The sequence below is a fragment of the Bubalus bubalis genome, chromosome 3, assembly GCF_019923935.1.
Source record: "Bubalus bubalis isolate 160015118507 breed Murrah chromosome 3, NDDB_SH_1, whole genome shotgun sequence".
NCBI classification, from domain to species: Eukaryota; Metazoa; Chordata; class Mammalia; order Artiodactyla; family Bovidae; genus Bubalus; species Bubalus bubalis.
Genome location: NC_059159.1, coordinates 31,468,379 through 31,486,388, shown reverse-complemented (window position 1 = coordinate 31,486,388; position 18,010 = coordinate 31,468,379). Strand labels below are relative to the sequence as shown.

The window sequence follows — 18,010 nt, the reverse complement described above, 5'->3', positions numbered from 1 at the left end:
TAGTATTTATGGTTTATGATATTTAGAATCAACTTATGGATAAATTGTGGAATAATGTTCTAGAATAGAATGTTAATGATGTCAATTTCACACGTACAAACACATATGTGGTTTATGGAACTCAATAGGTGGGATGGGGAAGATGAATAAGGAGGTTAAGAAGACAATATTCTTATCTTGCATTGTTGTTGCTGTTGTTCAACTGCTAAGTCATGCCCGACTCTTTGCGACCCCATGAACTGCAGCACGCTAGGTTCCCCTGTCCTTCAGCATCTGCCAGAGCCTGCTCAAATTCATGTCCACTGAGTCAGTGATGACATCCAACCATCTCGTCCTCTGTCGTCCCCTTCTCCTCCTGCCTTCAATCTTTCCCAGCATCAGGGTCTTTTCTAAAGAGTCAGCTGTTTGCATCATGTGGCCAAAGTATTGGAGCTTTCAAATGATTATTCAGGGTTGCTTTCCTTGAGGATTGACTGGTTTGATCTTTTTGCTGTCCAGGGGACTCTCAAGAGTCTTCTCCAGCACCATAATTCAAAAGCATCGATTCTTTGGCTCTCAGCCTTCTTTATGGTCCAACTCTCACATCCATACATGACTACTGGAAAAACCGTAGCTTTGACTATATGGACCTTTGTTTAAAAAGTGATGTCTCTGCTTTTTAATATGCCGTCCAGGTTTATCATAGCTTTTCTTCTTGCAGTAGAGAAGGATTCTCAATGAAGAGTTGGGTTATACAAAGCCCAGGCTGCCTAAGTCTCCCTGGGAAAGCACAGCTGGAAAACCCCAGGGAAGGCTCTTGGGAAAACCCACAAATAATGCTATGCCAGGGAACCAGACTGTGGAACCTGCCCCACGTAGAGGGCATCAAGACACACCCTACCTGTGCCATCCAGGTTCTAGAGAAGGACCTCTCCCTGTCCCCTCCTCCTGGGTCCAACGCTGCAGGAACCAAGAGCTGCTGCTCGGAAATAAGGGCAGGGAGGGGTGGAGCTGGGCCCAGTGAAGAAACCCACTCCCCACTCCACTCCACCCTCTGTTCTGAGCTCCAGGCCTGAAGCAATCCAGGCTGAGGGAGGAGAAAAGTTTTAAGCATGAATGGAATTTGGGGTTTTAAAATTACTCTGAAAGGGAATTATGTGTTTATTAAAGAGATTTGGTTCTTTATTTTTATGAGAGTGACAGAAAAGAGTCATGTGAGATGAGAGAGGGGAATAGATTAAGAACTTTTCCACAGAAAAGTTTAATAGAAAGTGGTGAGAAAAGAATTCAGTGGGTTTCAACCCACACTCCATTGAATCCAGTCCATTCAATTGACAGAACCATTTTCTTGAGTTATTGTTGTTCATTTAAATTTTTTAAAATTAACTTGAGGGTGTAGTTTTTCTGCATAGAAGAGACTATACAGAGTTTATTTAGTTTCTAAAATTAATATTAGATACAATGCAAAGATAAAACCCTAGTTCTTCCTTATGCTTTTAAATTCTGCTTATAAATGGTATTATTCTCTTTATTCTCTTAGCAAATTTTAACATTTGCTCTTAGAATTCTTATCATAATGCTTGGTCTTGATTATAAACTTAGCTAATTCAATTCCTTCAAATATTTTAGACTGCATATTCAAATTTGATATATTTGATTTCCTTCTTAAGTGCTTTGATTGTCTAACTTAACAAACCATTCCTAATAAATCTAATAAGCAAATATAAACATAAAAAACTTCAAATTCTCTTAAATGTCCCAATAGAGGATATAAACTTGGAAAGATTTAAAACTAAACTCATGAGACCACTTTAAAATATCTAATTCACATTTTAATTTTCAGTTATTGTCACTCTAATATGCCAATTTTTCATAAACATGAAACAAATTTTAAGAACAAGCTCAGTCACTCAGTTCTCAGCCACCAAATATTAAAAACCCTGGTATTTCTTGTCTTCCACATTTAAAAGCTGAATTCTAACTCCCCTAGGGGTTATGAGATACTTACCCCTAAGAAAGATATTTACCCTTTCAAGTAACTGATGTGAATTTTGACAAGCAATTTCTGGTGAGTGTTAGATGATTTCAGGACAATTTTCCAGCAATTAAGGACACTGTTATGTTATGCCATGTGTAACATGGGTTGCTTTCTCAGTATGCCTGGGGTTGCAAAAAGAAAAATTTTACCCAGGACACTAATTGCATCTTGTCAGCAACTTTGATGGGATGCATTAGTTTGTATTGGTAACTGATTACGTCAATGACTCTGTAACTCAAAGGGGGTTTTCACACACACAGGACTTCTCAAGTCATGTCTCATGCATGACCTAATCCTTTTTCCTCCTCATCCACATCTACAACTTGAACCTAGGCGGATTACCTCATTTGATTTTCTGTTTCTTTAGATCTTCTCAAGTTATGTGGGTTCATTTTCTGTCTACCACTAAACACCTTTGAACTTGTGGGAAGCCTGAATTCTTTCATCATCTCAGACCACCCAACACGTGCAGGTATTAAAATGATAACCAATTACATTCTGAATACCTCACATAGCTATGAGGCCACGCTACTGCCAGTGTGTACATCAAAACCTCAAATTAAACAAAAAGGGTGAATGTAGACCTCTGAGACCCTGCTGTAACCAGTTCTGTGTTTTGTGCATTTAAGTCATAGGAAGTAGGCTGCACAAATATTTCTATTAATATTTTCTAATAAATGCCTTCAAATGTAAATAGGTTAGACAACTTATCCTCAAACATGTAGAATAAGGGGCAGAATTAAGACTTAAACACAGTTCTGATTGCTAGTGTTCTATGTACCTTCTGCCTCTTCTTAAAAGTTAAGCAAAGGCAGGCTAAAAGAATAAATGTTGAGAGAAAGTTTTCCAGTATTTTTTAACTTTATTTTTTAAAAACATAGAAAAACAGCTTTTTAAAAGGAGTATGTGTAGGTATCATCCTTTTTAAGTCTTTCAGAACAACTTCCATCCTTCAGGAGCTTGTAATGATGCTAAGACCTGGAGGAGAAAACTGCCTCTTAGAAGCCTCATTGATTATCTGCTTCAGTGGACTCATTAAAAGTTGGTTAATTCTTATAGTGTGGAGCACTGGCATTTTTCTTTGGCATATTTCAAACTTTGCAGAGACTTCTCAAAGCAGAGTCACAGAGTTTTGTGTTAGAGATTCATCCCATGCCACACATTGGTGTTGACTGCCACTGCTCCCCTATAGGATGGAACAAAGACCTGTAAGGCAAAGTGTCATGTCATAGACCTGATTTTCAAATCCCACCCCCAGCCTTCTTTTTTCCTTAAGAGCAGTGGAACTCTTCACACTAGATCTTATGTGGGAAGCTGATAGTCAAAGAAACAAAAGCAAGGTGACTCTGGGCTTTCCTGGGGGTCAGGTGGCTCAGAATCTGCCTGCCAGCCCATGAAGAGGACATGGTCTCTCCCTGGTCTGGGAAGATTCCACATGCCCTGGAGCAGCTAAGCGTGTGTACCACAACTAGAGAAGCCACCTTGATGAGAAGCCTGCACACCATAACTAGTGAGTAGTCCCTGCTCGCTGCAACTACAGAAAGCCCACATGCAGCACAATCAATAATAACAATAAATAATTGTTTTCAAAAAGCGCAGCAGCTATAGCTTAAATACAGAGTAGAGATCTGAATTCTTTGCCCCTCTATCCTTCCACAGGGGCCCTTAAACTCCTCAGCACCCACCATGGTTCATGGAAAATAAAGTGAAAGTGTAGTCACTCAGTCGTGTCCAACTCTTTGCGACTCCATGGACTGTAGCCTGCTAGGCTTGTCTGTCCATGGGATTCTCCAGGCAAGAATACTGGAGTGGGTTTCCATTCCCTTCTCCAGGGGATTTTCCCGACCCAGGTATCAAAACCCAGGTCTCTTGCATTGCCGGCAGATTCAATTTCCTGGTGACCAGGGAAGCCCTATGGTTTGGGGGAACAGCTTAAATAGCACTCTCTTAGAAAAGGCATGACAGTCTAAGCATAGCATTTCTCTAAAAAAAAAAAAAAAAATCTACAGAGGAGACTTCTTAGAAGGCTTATCTCTTTGCCCCAAGGAGGAAGGGACTTGGAGACAATATCTACAGAAACCCAGGAGAGGTCATCCTGACTCTCTCTCTCTACCATTTAATATTAGAAACAATGATTCTACTGTTCCAGCCACACAGACGCCTCCTGTGAAGTTTGCCAGATGTAGACCATCTCTACTGTTTCGTCGAAGGCAAATATATATTCGTCAGAGAGTAATTAGTAAGTATGACTCCTAGAGTCAAGTCTCTGTGGGGGAAATTTTTCCTCCCCTCTGTTTCATCTCATCCCAAATAAGGTCTTTGCAAGTTGTTGTCATTCAGTCACTTAGTCATGTCCTACTCTTTGCGACTGCATGGACTGCAACGTGCCTGGCCTCCCTGTCCTTTACCATCTCCCAGAGTTTGCTCAAACTCATGTCCATTGAGTCAATGATCCCATCCAACCATCTCATCATCTGCCACCTTTTTTCTCCTTTTCATTTCCATCTTTCCCAGCATCAGGGTCTTTTCCAATAAGTCAGCTCTTCACATCACGTGGTTAAAGTATTGAAGCTTCAGCTTCAGCATCAGTCCTTCCAATGAATATTCAGGGTTGATTTCCTTTAGGATTGACAAAAAACTTTTCAAGTTAGGGAACTTTATCAAAATCAAGGTTTTCCATGAATGGGGGTTAGTCCAACCATGTCCTGTTTCTGCTTTTCCTGCATAATCTTCTTAAATGAGTATTGGGCATCAGACAGAGAAATAATGAAAAAGGAGGAAAATGTGTTCAGAGCAAACTAGTCAGCTCACATTGGCCTTCTAAAGACCCAGACTCTGTAATGCTCAAATGCTCCGTGTGTGTGTTCAGTCATGTCTGACTCTGTGAACCCATGGACTGTAACGCACCAGGCTCCTCTGTCCATGGGATTTCCCAGGCAAGAATACTGGAGTGGGTTTCCATTTCCTCCTCCAGGAGATCTTCCTGACCCAGGGATCGAACCAGAGTCTTCTGCATCTCCTGCATTGGCAGGTGTTTTTTCTTTTTTTTTTAACCACTTAGCCACCAAGAAGACCCAGATTCTGTAATGCTCGGATGCTCTGTCTGCATATAATTTATATGACAGTTATTGATTGCTTCTTTTACCTCAGAATTAAGGAAACAGACTTGGAAGTCATCATGAAAAAAGGTGGAGACTATTACTATAGTGCTTTACACTATCCAATAGTTTGTGGCTTTTCTTTCCCATGAACTTGGAAGTTGAAATCTAAGGCCAAGCAGGAATCATAGCCGTAAAAAAACACGGGCATCTACTTTATTTCTTCAAACCATTTTGAAGAGTTTTGACGATATTGTCTACCCCCACCCCCAAATTTCAACCCCAAATCCCCTTAAAGATTAACAAGCTGACAAACTCTGCTAATGTCAGGGAGAGGAAAGCAGCTCCCCGAGAGTTGCCGGAAATGGACTCCAGACTTCCTCTTTCTTCAGCTGAGGACACTATGTAACTGTTCAAAAATGTGAAGGTTTCTTAAAGCGTGATGACTATCACAGGACCGAGACGCAGGCTTCTCCTGGAGCCAGGTAGCAACGTTCAGCCAATGAATCAGACCCCAGTCTGGCCTGATGTTCAACAAGGAGATGATTTATAATGGGATATGGGGATAGTCAGCGGATGCAGCTCAGAGGTCGGATAATCTGGACCAGCTGGGCATAGACGCTGACACTTCTGCCCCCCTCTCCCTCCCCCATCATTTGCTCCCTGCCAGAACATGGAAGAGCAGTTCTTTGAGAGAGCAGCTTGGAGATATTCAGGTCACAGAGATGCAGGCTTATCAAGAATTGGTTTCATTATGTGTCTTTCTAAAGCCGGAGTCTGTCCAGAGGAAATATCCTAGCAGGGTTTAGACTCAGTGGAACTCTGGAAATCGTAAGAAAGTCATAGTAAATGAAAGATTATTTTCCTCTCTGTGTGTATGTGTGTCAGGGGAAGAAGTAGCTGAGTTAACGGAAGAGCATCAATTATATTTATCTCAAAAGGTTATCATTTCTATAGTGTATAATATACTTTGGAACACAATAGTTGTATTATTTTTGGTTCTGCAGTTGTACAATAATGTCTTATATTTACCTACTGTAAGAATACATGATCTTCATTAGTATAGCAATGTAGCAAATGGTATATAATATTATTATTCCAATAAACAAATACATTTAAATAATATGCAAATATCATTATAAAACAGGAAACTTCCCTGTGTGTGTGTTCCATCCTGTCCGACTCTTTGTGACCCTGTGGACTGTAGCTCACCAGGGTGATATATCCATGGAATTTTCCAGAGAAGACTACTGGAGTGGGTTGCCATTTCCTTCTCCAGGGGATCTTCCCAACCCAGGTATTGAACCCATGTCTTCTGCGTTGCAGGCAGATTTTTTACCACTGAGCCACCTGGGAAGCATGAAACCTCTAGATATAAATTATAACATGAAAGATAACGTTCACAAAATGGTAAAATACACATATTTTCAGAAATGTTTCTAGACCAATACCTATAGGAAATAAATATTATGAAATTTTATTGGGCTCTTCCTTTCAGTGCTTACATTGGAACTAAACCCAAACTGATTAAAACTGGGTCCAGCAATTCTAGCGTGCCATTTCCAACATGTTTCCTTTTTCTCTGCTCCCAGCTGCCTTCCTCCTCTCCCGTTTCCTGTTTACTATAAGCTCTATGGCAGAAAACTTGTTTTCCTAATCTATACTACAGTATCTCTTGGAATCCTACTCTGTCCTTTGGGAAAATCTAAACTTGTTTTTCTCTAGTTTAATGATGTTATCAGTTGAAATCTAAATTAAACTTTTACAGTTAAAGTTGTATAGTAATGAATTTATTTACAAAACAGAAACAGACTCAGAGACTTAGAGACTGAGCTTATGGTTGCCGGGGGGAAGAATGCAGGGCTGGGATAGTTTAGAGAGTTTGGGGTGGACATGTACACACTGTTGTATTTAAAATAATGGATAACCAACAAGGACCTACTGTATAGCACAGGGAAATCTGCTCAATGTTATGTGGCAGCCTGGATGGGAAGGGAGTTTGGGGGAGAAGAGATACATGTATATGAATGGCTGAGTCCCTTGGCTGTTCGAAAAAGCAAGAGGGTTCCAGAAAAACATCTATTTCTGCTTTATTGACTATGCCAAAGCCTTTGACTGTGTGGATCACAATAAACTGTGGAAAATTCTGAATGAGATGGGAATACCAGACCACCTGACCTGCCTCTTAATAAACCTGTATGCAGGTCAGGAAGCAACAGTTGGAACTGGATATGGAATGGCAAATTGGTTCCAAATAGGAAAAGGAGTATTTCAAGGCTGTATATTTTCACCCTGCTTATTTAACTTATATGCAGAGTACATCATGAGAAATGCTGGGCTGGAAGAAGCACAAGCTGGAATCAAGATTGCCGGGAGAAATATCAATAACCTCAAATATGCAGATGACACCACCCTTATGGCAGAAAGTGAAAAAGAACTAAAGAGCCTCTTGATGAAAGTGAAAGAGGAGAGTGAAAGAGTTGGCTTAAAGCTCAACATTCAGAAAACTAAGATCATGGCCTCTGGTCCCATCATTTCATGGCAAATAGATGGGGAAATAGTGGAAACAGTGTCAGACTTTATTTTGGGGGGCTCCAAAATCACTGCAGATGGTGACTGCAGCCATGAAATTAAAAGACGCTTACTCCTTGGACGGAAAGTTATGACCAACCTAGACAGCATATTCAAAAGCAGAGACATTACTTCGCCAACAAAGGTCTGTCTAGTCAAGGCTATGGTTTTTCCTGTGGTCATGTATGGATGTGAGAGCTGGACTGTGAAGAAAGCTGAGCACCGAAGAATTGATGCTTTTGAACTGTGGTGTTGGAGAAGACTCTTGAGAGTCCCTTGGACTGCAAGGAGATCCAATCAGTCCATCATAAAGGAGATCAGTCCTGGGTGTTCATTGGAAGGACTGATGTTGAAGCTAAAACTCCAGTACTTTGGCCACCTCATGGGAAGAGTTGACTCACTGGAAAAGACCCTGATGCTGGGAAAGATCAGGTCTCTTCCTGAGGGCAGGAAGAGAAGGGGATGTCAGAGGATGAAATGGTTGGATGGCATCACTGACTCAATGGACATGGGTTTGGGTGGACTCCAGGAGTTGGTGATGGACAGGGAGGCCTGGCGTGCTGTGGTTCATGGGGTCGCAAACAGTCAGACATGACCGAGCGCCTGAACTGACCTGAACTTGAAACTATCACAGCATTGTTAATTGGCTATGTTGTGCTGTGCTGTGCTTAGTTTCTTAGTCATGTCCAGCTCTTTGCAACCCCATGGACTGCAGTCTGCCAGGCTCCTCTGTTCATGGGGATTCTCCAGGCAAGAATACGGAAGTGGGTTGCCATGCCCTCTTCCAGGGGATCTTCCCAACCCAGGGATTGAACCCAGGTCTCCCATATTGCAGGCAGACTCTTTCCTGTCTGAGCCACCAGGGCCAAGAATACCAGAGTGGGAAACCTATTCCTGCTCCAGGGGATCTTCCATCTTCTTGACCCAGGAATCGAACCAGGGTCTCCTGCATTGCAGGCTGATTCTTTACCAGCTGAGCGACGAGATAAGCTCTAATTGGCTATATTCCAATACAAAATAAAAAGTTTTAAAAGACTGAATTGTGAAGAAGTTCATAAGGAAGGTGGGCAGCTTATCTAGTAAACTCTTTTGCAGGCAGGGTTGAGATCTCTCTTCTATAACATTAAATGCTTGAAGACATTGGAGAAATCTGTAAAGAGTTTTGAGAGGAAAATTTAGTAACCTCCAAATTCCTGGACAGAGTGTTATTCATGTGTGAAGATAATGTAAAGAGTTCCAGATACTCAAATACTCAAAGTATGCAACTCCTATCTATTCAGAAAAATGTTACCCAAAGCTGAACTCAAACGAAATCAGAAACTGCAGCAATGTTTAAAAACTCAGACTCCAGAATGATGAAGTAGAATAAGAGGCTAGAAGTAAAATTTGAAATTGTTCAAATATATAATTAATTCGATAAATTCAAAAGAAAGTTGCAAAGCACTATGAAAATGCCATAAGTAATTTTGAAAGATTAAAAGGCTTAAAAAAAAAAGCCCAATAATATGCACCTTCTAAAATCTCATAAACAAAATAGAATGTGGGAAAAGAGAAGGAATTTTATTTTCTGAATTGAAGGGAATCAGTAGATATTATTTCTCACCTGAGGTTGATCATTAAAGAGTTAAAGAATGTAGTTTATTTAAAAAAATAAAAATTAAACTGTGATTGAATTAAGAACAGGACTTGCTGCTGCTGCTGCTGCTAAGTTGCTTCAGTCCTGTCCGACTCTGTGTGACCCCAGAGACGGGAGCCCACCAGGCTCCCCCGTCCCTGGGATTCTCCAGGCAAGAACACTGGAGTGGGTTGCCATTTCCTTCTCCAATGCATGAAAGTGAAAAGAGAAAGTGAAGTCACTCAGTCGTGTCCGACTTCTAGCGACCCCATGGACTGCAGCCCACCAGGTTCCTCCGTCCATGGGATTCTCCAGGCAAGAGTACTGGAGTGGGGTGCCATTGCCTTCTCCGAAGAACAGGACTTAGATCTTACAATTCCCTGGGGAAAATAAAGACATTCACATAATGCATATAACAAAAAGTAGGGAAAGAAAGCCAATGTACAAGCATATAAAAGAAAGAATAAAGATGACATGTGGACAGTAAGTTTTAATTGGAAACTAATTAAACAAAAAACAAAAAACCCAGCAGCTTTTTATAAAATAGAAGTTAACTGTATTCTGTTTATGAGTTCACTGAAAACAAGAGAAGCTATAAAAGTTCACATTCAAAGGATATAAAAGCCTATCAGACACATACAGTGAAAAGGAAGCAGGCAGAACACTGTTACTATCACAAAACATAGAAGTCAAATCAACATTAATAGTTAAAGTAATTAGAAATAACTCCAGGCCAAAAAACATTGTTACAATCGAGACTCTCATCAGGCTCAGTTCCCAATGAAAATGGCCCAATCAATGTATTAAAGAAAATTCTATGTCATGGCCAGAGCTTATAGAAAGATGTCACACACCTAACACTTAGACAGGCACTCCAGTCAGTGGGGGGAGCAAGGACAGACCGAGGGAGAGACCATGAGGACTCACCAGGAAGAGGCAATGAGCAGACAAGGGAGGGTGGATTTCCTACTCTAAGTCTGTGTAAATGGTCCAGTAAATACAACCCCCCCGGGGAAAATGAAACCGATGGTGAGTGACTGCTCATCATTTTACATTGTACTGAGGTCAGAAGGCAGCCAAACATTTTTAACGTTCTGGAAGGAAAGACTCCCAGAATTCTGTATTTTTAAAATATCCTTTAAAAATGAGGGTGAAAATATATTTGTGAATAAATGTGACCTGCTTATCCAGTGTCCAGATCAATAAAATATTTTACTTATAAGATGCAAAAACAAAAAAAAAGAAAAATGAGGGTGAAATAAAGACAGACGAAAAGGAAAGGAATTTGTTAGGAAGGACCTGAACTGCAAGATGTACTAAACTATGCTCTTTGGGTTGACGGGAAATGATACCAGATGCTAAATTGCAAGTACGAGAAGGCAAAAAGAGCACCAGAAATAGTAGGTATGTGGGGAAATAAAAGATGAGTGACTTTAATTATATAGAAGTGAAATATATGTCAGTAGCACAGAAGGAAGGGGAAAATGGAATTATACTGTTGTAAGCTTCTTACACAGTTTATGGTGGTATAATATTAATTTTAAATAGGCTGTGATAAATTAAGGAAGAACTTTGTAATCCTTGGGGGAGCTACAAAATAACGCTGCAGTAGCAACACAAAAATATAGATAGACAATAAACAAAATGAAATATTAAAAACATTCAGTGACTTCCCTGGTGGTCCTGTGGCTAAGAATTTGCCTTCTAGTACAGAGGGCATAGGTTTGATCCCTGGTGGGGGAACTAAGATCCCACAAGCCACGAAGCCAAAATAAATAAATAAATAAAAAATAAACATTTTACAAAGTTAAAAAAAAAATTCGATTGACCCCAAGTGACAGGATAAAAGGAACATAGAAGTATTAAAAAATGGAAAAAGCAGGAAAAAAAATTTTAATACAATTCAGATTAAACCCACTCATACCAATACCTACATTAAACGTAAAAGGACTATGAAATCCAATTAATAGGTGGAAATTATCAGTTTAGATAAACAGCAAGATTTAGTTCTGTACTCTCAGCAAGTAATGCATTTTAAATATTAAGGAACCAGACAGGTTAAACCAAAGAATAGAAAAAAGATGTAATATGCATACGTTAAGCCTAGGAGAGCTGGAGTGGCAATACTAATGTCAAAGTGGATTTCAGATAGGCAGTATTACTGGGAGTGTACAGGGACACTTAATCATCATAAATACCATAAATCATCAGTTTGACTTTCTAACCCCCAATGCATGTAAATCTAGGAACAGGTTTAATGTGGATTATGTTTCAATAAAGACGCTAAAAATGCACGTTTTAAAAACCTAGTAAAATTAAAAGATATACAAATTATAGTCAGAAATTTTAATATCCTTTCCACCAGCAATGGCTAGGATAATCAGACAAAAAATCAGCAAGGGTGAAGAAAATTGGAACAGCTTGTTCTAATTGACAATTTAGAAGCACTGTATGTAACAATCGGAGAAGGCAATGGCACCCCACTCCAGTACTCTTGCCTGGAAAATCCCATGGACGGGGAGTCTGGTAGGCTGCAGTCCATGGGGTCGCTAAGTTGGACACGACTGAGCAACTTCACTTTCACTTTTCACTTTCATACATTGGAGAAGGAAATGGCAACCCACTCCAGTGTTCTTGCCTGGAGAATCCCAGGGACGGGGGAGCCTGGTGTGCTGCAGTCCATGGGGTCGCACAGAGTCGGACACGACTGAAGTGACTTAGCAGCAGCAGTATGTAACAATGGGGCTTCCCAGGTGGCAGAGCGGTAGAGAATCTGCCTGCCAATCCAGGAGGCACCAGACACATGGGTTCATCCCTGGGTTGGGAAGATTTCTTAGGGTAGAAAACAGCAGCCCACCCCAGTATTCTTGCCTGGGAAGTCCCCTGGACATAGGAGCCCAGTGGGCTACAGCCCATGGTGTCACAAAGAGTTGGATATGGCTGAACACAAACACACACACACGTATGCAACAACTCTTGATTCTGTTATTTTCAAATGCACATGGGATGCTTATGAAGAAGATAAGCTGTATGCTAGGCCATGAAGTAAATCTCAATAAATTTGAAAAGATTAGAATCTTGCAAATAAAATTTTATGATCCAAGTGGAATTAAATTAGAATCAGTAACATTTAGGTACCAAGAAAAGTTTCAAACTACTTTGAAATTAAGCACACTTCAGATCAGATCAGATCAGATCAGTTGCTCAGTCATGTCTGACTCTTTGCGACCCCATGAATCACAGCACGCCAGGCCTCCCTGTCCATCACCAACTCCCGGAGTTCACTGAGACTCACATCCATCGAGTCAGTGATGCCATCCAGCCATCTCATCCTCTGTCCTCCCCTTCTCCTTTTGCCCCCAATCCCTCCCAGCATCACGGTCTTTTTCAATGAGTCCACTCTTTGCATGAGGTGGCCAAAGCACTGGAGTTTCAGCTTTAGCATCATTCCTTCCAAAGAAATCCCAGGGCTAATCTCCTTCAGAATGGACTGGTTCGATCTCCTTGCAGTCCAAGGTACTCTCAAGAGTCTTCTCCAACACCACAGTTCAAAAGCATTAATTCTTTGGTGCTCAGCCCTCTTCACAGTCCAACTCTCACATCCATACATGACCACAGGAAAAACCATAGCTTTGACTAGATGAATCTTTGTTGGCAAAGTAATGTCTCTGCTTTTGAATATGCTATCTAGGTTGGTCATAACTTTTCTTCCAAGGAGTAAGCATCTTTTAATTTCATGGCTGCAGTCACCATCTGTAGTGATTTTGGAGCCCAGAAAAATAAAGTCTGACACTGTTTCCACTGTTTCCCCGTCTATTTCCCATGAAGTGATGGGACCAGATGCCATGACCTTCGTTTTCTGAATGTTGAGCTTTAAGCCAACTTTTTCACTCTCCACTTTCACTTTCATCAAGAGGCTTTTTAGTTCCTCTTCACTTTCTGCCATAGGGTGGTGTCATCTGCATATCTGAGGTTATTGATATTTCTCCCGGCAATCTTGATTCCAGCTTGTGTTTCTTCCAGTCCAGTGTTTCTCATGATGTACTCTGCATATAAGTTAAATAAACAGGGTGACAATATACAGCCTTGGTGAACTCCTTTTCCTATTTGGAACCAGTCTGTTGTTCCATGTCCAGTTCTAACTGTTGCTTCCTGAGCTGCATACATATTTCTCAAGAGGCAGGTCAGGTGGTCTGGTATTCCCATCTCTTTCAGAATTTTCCACAGTTTATTGTGATCTACACAGTCAAAGGCTTTGACATAGTCAATAAAGCAGAAATAGATGTTTTTCTGGAACTCTCTTGCTTTTTCCATGATCCAGCGGATGTTGGCAATTTGATCTCTGGTTCCTCTGCCTTTTCTAAAACCATCTTGAACATCAGGAAGTTCACGGTTCACATATTGCTGAAGCCTGGCTTGGAGAATTTTGAGCATTACTTTACTAGCGTGTGAGATGAGTGCAATTGTGTGGTAGTTTGAGCATTCTTTGGCATTGCCTTTCTTTGGGATAGGAATGAAAACTGACCTTTTCCAGTCCTGTGGCCACTGCTGAGTTTTCCAAATTTGTTGGCATATTGACTGCAACACTTTTACAGCATCGTCTTTCAGGATTTGGAATAGCTCAACTGGAATTCCATCACCTCCATTAGCTTTATTCGTAGTGATGCTTTCTAAGGCCCACTTGACTTCACATTCCAGGATGTCTGGCTCTAGGTCAGTGATCACACCATCGTGATTATCTTGGTCGTGAAGATCTTTTTTGTACAGTTCTTCTGTGTATTCTTGCCATCTCTTCTTAATATCTTCTGCTTCTGTTAGGTCCATACCATTTCTGTCCTTTATCGAGCCCATCTTTGCATGAAATGTTCCTTTGGTATCTCTGATTTTCTTGAAGAGATCTCTAGTCTTTCCCATTCTGTTGTTTTCCTCTATTTCTTTGCATTGATCGCTGAAGAAGGCTTTCTTATCTCTTCTTGCTATTCTTTGGAACTCTGCATTCAGAGCCTTATATCTTTCCTTTTCTCCTTTGCTTTTCGCTTCTCTTCTTTCCACAGCTATTTGTAAGGCCTCCCCAGACAGCCATTTTGCTTTTTTGCATTTCTTTTCCATGGGGGTGGTCTTGATCCCTGTCTCCTGTACAATGTCACAAACCTCATTCCATAGTTCATCAGGCACTCTATCTATCAGATCTAGGCCCTTAAATCTATTTCTCACTTCCACTGTATAATCATAAGGGATTTGATTTAGGTCATACCTGAATAGTCTAGTGGTTTTCCCTACTTTCTTCAATCTAAGTCTGAATTTGGCAATAAGGAGTTCATGCAATCTCAAAAATGACAGAATGATCTCTGTTCATTTCCAAGGCAAACCATTCAATATGACAGTAATCCAAGTCTATGCCCCAACCAGTAACGCTAAAGAAGCTGAAGTTGAACGATTCTATGAAGAACTACAAGACCTTTTAGAACTAACACCCAAAAACGATGTCCTTTTCATTATAGGGGACTGGAATGCTAAAGTAGGAAGTCAAGAAACACCTGGAGTAACAGGCAAATTTGGCCTTGGAATACGGAATGAAGCAGGGCAAAGACTAATAGAGTTTTGCCAAGAAAATGCACTGGTCATAACAAACACCCTCTTCCAACAACACAAGAGAAGACTCTATACATGGACATCACCAGACGGTCAACACCGAAATCAGATTGATTATATTCTTTGCAGCCAAAGATGGAGAAGCTCTATACAGTCAGCAAAAACAAGACCAGGAGCTGACTGTGGCTCAGACCATGAACTCCTTATTGCCAAATTCAGACTTAATTGAAGAAAGTAGGAAAACCACTAGACTATTCAGGTAAGCACCCTTACTCCTAAGTAATTCATGGCTCACAGAAGAAATCACAAGATAAATTAGAAAACATTTCAAAGTAAATTACATTATAAATATGACATGTGTTTGTGGGATACAGCTAAGGCAGTGTTTAAAGAGAACTTAATAGGTTAAAATCTTTACATTAGAAGAGAAGCAAGATCTAAAACCATGAATCTAGTTCTATCTTAAGAAACTAATAGCCAGGACATGGAAGCAACTTAGATGCCCATCAGCAGATGAATGGATAAGTAAGCTATGGTACATATACACAATGGAGTATTACTCAGCCATTAAAAAGAATACATTTGAATCAGTTCTAATGAGGTGGATGAAACTGGAGCCTATTATACAGAGTGAAGTAAGCCAGAAAGAAAAACACCAATACAGCATACTAATGCATATATATGGAATTTAGAAAGATGGTAACAATAACCCTGTGTACAAGACAGCAAAAGAGACACTGATGTATAGAACAGTCTTATGGACTCTGTGGGAGAGGGAGAGGGTGGGAAGATTTTGGAGAATGGCATTGAAACATGTAAAATATCATGTATGAAACGAAAAAAAAAAAAAAAGGAATCTATGGGGGCTTCCCTGATGGTCTGCTGCTGCTGCTAAGTCCCTTCAGTTGTGTCCGACTCTGTGCGACCCCAGCGACGGCAGCCCACCAGGCTCCCCCATCCCTGGGATTCTCCAGGCAAGAACACTGGAGTGGGTTGCCATTTCCTTCTCCAATGCATGAAAGTGAAAAGTGAAAGTGAAGTCGCTCAGTCGTGTCCGACTTCTAGCGACCCCATGGACTGCAGCCTACCAGGCTCCTCCGTCCATGGGATTTTCCAGGCAAGAGTACTGGAGTGGGGTGCCATTGCCTTCTCCGTCCCTGATGGTCTAGTTGTTGGAAATGCACTTGCCAATGCAGAGATGTGCTTGATCCCTGGTCTGGGAAGATTCCACATGCCACAGATCAACTAAGCCCATGCACCACAACTATTGAGCCCACACTCTAGAGCCCATGAGCCACAACTACTGAAGCCCATGTGCCTGGAGCCCATGCTCTGCAACAAGAGAAGCCACCACACAGTGAGAAGCCCTTGCACTGCAATGAAAAGTAGCCCCTGCTTGCTGCAACTGAAGAACATCTGCATGCAGCAACAAAGACCCTGTGCAACCAAAAATAAATGAAAATAAATAAATAAATCTTAAAAAGAGAAACTATGAAAAAGAGAACAAATTGCACCCTGAGTAAGTAGTAAGACTAAAATAATAAAGATAGAATTCAGTAAAGTAGAAAGAATACAGAAAATCAGCAAATACTTAGTTATTTTATACTTTCATATCATAAAGACCCAGGTTCGATCCCCGGGTTGGGAAGATCCCCTGGAGAAGTATTCTAGCCTGGAGAATCTCACTGACACAGGAACCTGGCAGTCTACGGTCCATGGGGTCACAAAAGAGTAGGACAGGACTTAACAACTTTCACTTTCACTTTATTTCCTTATCACAAAGACATGTAGAATTATTAATTGTTAATAATAAAAAGACACTCAAATCTAAAAATGGGCAAAAGTCGTGAAGAAAACTTCACAAAAGAAGGCATATAAGAGCATCAGGAAAATACAAATTAAACCTGCAGTGTGATACCACTTCACATCCACTAGAATGGTGGTGTTGTTTAGTCACTAAGACATGTCCAACTCACAGACTATAGCCCACCAGGCTCCCTGTCCATGGGATTTCCCAGGCAAGAATACTGGAGTGAGTTGCCATTTCCTTCTGCAATCCACTAGAATGGTTCATATTAAAATGACTGTCAACCATGTACGTTGGTGAAGAGGTGAAGCAACTTTTACTCTGATGCTTACTGGTGGGGTTAAAATGATTAAAACTAGTTCAGAAAATATGTTTGAAGTCATGTATCTAACCTCTGACCCGGCAGTTTGACTCTGAGGTATTTACCCAAGAGATGTCAAAACATACGTCCACAAAAAGACTTTACCAGGTCAAGGAACTCTTTCCACATCTGCTGTTGGTATCGGGGGTTGATGGCTCACAGCTGCTCCCTCTCAAGAGACTTGTCCTCAGCTGATTGGTGCCATCTCATTCAAGAAGTTATACCCCCACACTCCGAGGGGTCAGCCCAACTGATGACTGATATGGGGTACAGAAGGCAGCCCCCTTGTCTCAAGGATAATCCAAGACTTGACCTAAGACCTCATTCTTACTCTGCTGCCTCTGTCCCTTATAGGTTTCACCTGAGAGCACCTGAAGTAAATTATCTCCACCAGAATCCAGGTGTCAGGCTCTGCTTCTGGGACCTGACCTAGAATAGCCGGTCACCACTCTGAGAATTTCTTGTACAAGAACGTTTTGTTTTTGTTGTTTAGTCACTAAGTTGTATCCAATTCTTTTGTGAACCCATATACTGCAGCCCACCAGGCTCCTCTGTCAATGGAATTTCCCAAGCAAGAATACTGAAGTGGGTTGCCATTTCCTTTTCCAGGCCATCTACCTGACCCAGGTATTGAGCCCACTTCTCTTGCATTGGCAGGTATTCTTTACCACCGAGCCACCAATGTTTATAGAAGCTTTATTTGCATAAACCCCAAATTGGGAGGGGCAAAAACCTACACATGTCCACTGACTGCAGAATGGGTAAATAAACTGTAGTATATCTTATTAAATAGAATTGAACTGAGTTCTATAGAAGATGATAGAGGAGACTTGAAAGGAATGGAATGGAATTCTGCTTACAGAACTGAATACCACTCAGCCCTCAAAATGAATGAACTACTGATACACACAACAGCATGGATGATTCTCAGAGACAAAAACACTGCAAC

General features: G+C 40.9%; 1 long non-coding RNA gene across 1 annotated transcript; it reads right to left on the bottom strand.

The window, feature by feature from the left end:
* Nucleotides 1–2,865: 2,865 nt before the first annotated feature.
* On the bottom strand, nt 2,866–17,496 carry LOC123332380. The gene is made up of 2 exons (XR_006549174.1): nt 17,167–17,496; nt 2,866–3,223 (listed from the first exon to the last, which is right to left on the bottom strand). It is a non-coding gene; the product is annotated as an uncharacterized LOC123332380 (long non-coding RNA).
* Nucleotides 17,497–18,010: the final 514 nt, after the last annotated feature.